Source organism: Periplaneta americana, chromosome 11 (genome assembly GCF_040183065.1).
Source record: "Periplaneta americana isolate PAMFEO1 chromosome 11, P.americana_PAMFEO1_priV1, whole genome shotgun sequence".
Lineage (NCBI taxonomy): Eukaryota > Metazoa > Arthropoda > Insecta > Blattodea > Blattidae > Periplaneta > Periplaneta americana.
Genome location: NC_091127.1, coordinates 169,443,333 through 169,447,640, shown reverse-complemented (window position 1 = coordinate 169,447,640; position 4,308 = coordinate 169,443,333). Strand labels below are relative to the sequence as shown.

The following is a 4,308-nucleotide window of genomic DNA, read 5'->3' as shown; positions in this document are numbered from 1 at the left end:
TGAGTATATTTAAAATAAAAATACCGGTACTAAAATTGCAAAAATAAAAAAAAAACAACTACAAAAATGCTGAATAATTTCAAGGGAAAAATTGTTCCGGGGCCGGGTATCGATCCCGGGACCTCTGGTTGAACGTACCAGCACTCTACCACTGAGCTACCCGGGAACTCCACCCGACACCGTCCCAACTTCTCCCTTTATATCCACACAACTCGCGTGGGCTGACGAAACGCCAGAGACCCACAACGAGTGCACACAATCTCTGTGTGACTTGGAATTGTGGTTTTCTGTTAACGTACACAGTAACGTATATATTATGCAAATCTAGTCTTTCAGGTGAAGCTCCCTGTAAAGCAGATTTGAATAATTTCAAGGGAAAAATTGTTCCGGGGCCGGGTATCAATCCCGGGACCTCTGGTTGAATGTACCAGCGCTCTACCTTTATATAATATAGGGGAGAAGTTGGGACGGTGTCGGGTGGAGTTCCCGGGTAGCTCAGTGGTAGAGCGCTGGTACATTCAACCAGAGGTCCCGGGATCGATACCCGGCCCCGGAACAATTTTTCCCTTGAAATTATTCAGATCTGCTTTACAGGGAGCTTCACCTGAAAGACTAGATTTGCATACAAAAATGCTATTTAAGATGTAAAATAAATTCTCTTATAGACAAATACTGCTCTGCTAAATTCGTTCCATATTGGTATTAGAAAGGGGGAAAGAGTATTTTACCTAATTTCCTAGAACTGAAGTTCGTTAGGAAAGTCCAGCTTGGCATAAGAGGAGTGGTAGCTTCTTCATGTTAGACGACAGAGAGCTTACAAATTAGTTTTCACGTCAATGCACCCCTGCCGTAATGTTTGCCGACCACTGCTCTGCCTGCAGGACCTGTTGACAGTGGAACATCAAGGAAATAATTGCATTCTATTATAATGTCGCAGAACGATGAGAGTGGAATTTGATGGTAGCTGAATTAGAGCAACTAAAGATGCTTCTCATTACAAAATATTATTGTATTTCTTCCATGTAATGTTACATTATTGTTAGCAGTAGACACTTTACAAGACTACCAGTATTGGATTTTATAACTTTTATCCTTGTACTTGTTGAGTGATTGTTTTATAAGTAAATGTATGAATGGCGTGAATCAATTTGAAGTTAACTATTACAATGAAGTAACACTCAAATTAAAGCTATACTAATGGAAAACATTAATACAAATTTGAAATGAGCATAATCTCGGATATGGAAATGCTATGAATTTATATTTTTATATATTTCTGTTTCAGTTAAGTGTGAAAAGTGGTTTCAATTGGAAATCATCAAAAATAGCATAGTTAAAGTGTATCGTTTCTTTGTTCAGCCAATATCTACATCAGAAAGAGAGAGAAAACTGCCAGAATGCGCTCAAGTACAAACTATTACGTAGTTTTAAGAAACTTGTGTAGTACATTCGTAAGCCATGCAACGTGTTGTTATGAAATTTTATTTCAGAAGCTTAGTTCCTTACTTTAATTGGCATTAAAATAAAAAAAAATTACTTTAATAAGAAAGGGGCAACATTTGTTTATGGTTTAAACCAGATGTCTCCAAAAGCGTACTCGCGAGTAAGCTCCTGAACGGAACCGAAGCCAGTACGTAATGAGCCCGTTCCGTCTCACCCGTCCCCACCTGTACTGTACTCAATGTTTATGCGCAAACGAAGAGCAGTGGCAGACTGCCATTATCACTGTGTTGGTCGGAGTGTTCCACCATTTCACGATGTTTTCTAATCATGGACGTAGTACATTCAAGGATGAATGGGAAGATGATTTTTTTTTGTGTTAGTGGGGGAGAATGAATTATTCCATTTTCCAAGTTTGCATTTGCTCACGAATATTCCCCAGTCAAAAGTAGGTGCATATTGCCAAGTCATGGAAAGTCTCAAAACAGATTTCAAAGAAAGACGATTTGGAGACTTCAGAAACATTGAAAAAGATTTTTCCTTGTTCGCGAACCCGTTTACAATGAACATTGCAGACGTGAGACCTGAAATAAATTTGGAGTTGTAACAATTCAAAGTGATATATTGTTCAAAGCCAAGTGTAAAGATTTTGTTGGTGTTGACATATTTAGAAATATAAAAATGAATTGTAAAATAATGTAAATGTTGTTTATTTACAAAGGATGCTTCGTAGTATGTCAAGATAATATACAAACGTATGCTATTTCTTATTCTTTTGATGTTATTATTTGTAAACATAAGCAGACCGTTGCCGCGATCCCCCACTGATCGCTCCCATCTGTTGAGGTAAGAGTCTCTCCCCCTTCTCTAGTCTTACAGCACCCTGTGTTCGGCGGGCAGCATCCGGAGCACGAAAGACGATACGCTTTTTGGAGACGTCTGGTTTAAACTGTCAAGCCTACCAAATTTTAAAGGTGGTACAGACTTGCACCTATTCTGTTGTTTTGAAACTAGTTTGTGTTTATCATATACAATTCTCGTCTTATTTGGAAACTCATTGTTTCTTCCTAGATTTTTTTTTTGCAGGTGACAGAATTCTTTATATTCATGTTGGCATCGCGATGTGGGAAGGGGGGCTCTTATTAGAAGAACCTTAGAAAGGAAATCATTGGTTTTCCCGCAGAGATTGTCTTTCATATAACTATATAATCTGGGGTTCCTTGAGAGAAGAGAGGAGAAGTAAAAGACATCTGTAGTCTTCGTAATTTCGAATTTTTCAGCCTCTTTGCCTCTTCCCTGAATATACCTCTAAAGTACCTCATAATAGAAGTTGAATTTTATATGCTTTCTTCTTTCTCAGACGACACTTTGATAAGGATTATATTCAAAACTTTGGTGTAAGGCTACTGTTATAGAAGTAGCCAGAATTTGGAAACGAAGTACAGACCTGGACAAATTATTAGATTTTATGTAAATAGTATGCGACCTTTGATGTCTGAACTTAATTCTTCTTATCAACATCTAAGTCTCCCTTGTCCAGTTGAACTTCGTAAATCTGTGACTAGGAAATTAAGAGAGGCATTAAGAAATGCAGAATTCGAATCTTGGAAAGTAATGCCTGGAAGAGGCAGAGGTGTAGAATTGTACAGCCAAGTACCTAAAGCCAATGCCTGGATTTTTAATAAGTCTGGACTATCTACAGCTGAATGGGTAACCTGCCTTAAAATGAATGCCAATTTAGCAGCAGTTAGAGGAGTACCTGGTCGCTCTTTGGACGGATTGCTGTGCAGACATAATGCCTGGAGACTGAAACCCTTGGCCACGTCCAAGGTCAGTGTAACAGAGGTTTACTCCTCCGAAATGCCAGATATCATCATGTTCGATCCGTAATTGCAACTGCTTTGAAAAAAAAAAGTCTTGGACAGTAGAAGAGGAAGTCTTTTGCCTTGCTACTAATGACTCTTCTAGACGTATTGACATCATAGCGTATTCCCAGACTACCAAGAAAGGTTATATAATTGATCCTACCGTAAGGATTGAAATGGGGAGTAGCCAGCCGGAGGATGTCAATCAAGAAAAGATCAACATTTATCTGCCAACAGTTGATTACTTCAAAGCAAAATACCAGCTTGAAGACATTGAGGTGATTGGTCTTATTATTGGAGCTCGTGGTGTGATTCCCAAGTTCTTTGAACGCTTCAGGAAGACTTTTGAACTACCACAGACACTTACTACGGACATCATAACTTCAGTTTTGAAACGCTCTTGCCAAATTCTGAGTCATCATATTTACTCTGTTTAATTTCTTTTTCTTCACTTTACAATTCATATATGTTTATTTTAATTTTCTGTCAACAAATTTATGTAAACATTTAATATTGTAAAATTCATGTAGGAGAGTATACTGAGTCCTTCTGGGCTACCTCCAATGGGAAGCAGTTAACAAGTTAAAATTTTTAATATAATTCGTCATATCACTATCAGTATAATTCACAGTCTCCATTGTTGTAAATATGATTCTTTACATCTTCTGGTATATTTTTCCAATGGTTAAATATATTTTTTCTGGCTATGTTGGTACTACTGGTGTTTTAATTATATACTGCAGAAGATATTCTCCCATGGCCTGCAAGAAGACCGGACATGAACGAAATTGAAAATCTGTGATCTGTACTGAAGAAGAAAGTGAACAAAAAGAGGCTTGCAACAAAACATAGACTCATATAAGCACAGTCTGATATCTGGATAAATGATGCTGATATTCAAAGAAAGTGTTAGACTTTGGTTTCTAGCATCTCTGACAAAATCAACACGTTAATAAGGAGTAAGGGAATGTTCACAAAATATTAGTAACCTCAAGACTCAGTT

General features: G+C 37.7%; 1 non-coding gene across 1 annotated transcript; it reads left to right on the top strand.

Annotated features, from left to right (window-relative positions):
• Positions 1-484: 484 nt before the first annotated feature.
• Positions 485-556, top strand: TRNAN-AUU (transfer RNA asparagine (anticodon AUU)). The gene has a single exon. It is a non-coding gene; the product is annotated as a tRNA-Asn (tRNA).
• Positions 557-4,308: the final 3,752 nt, after the last annotated feature.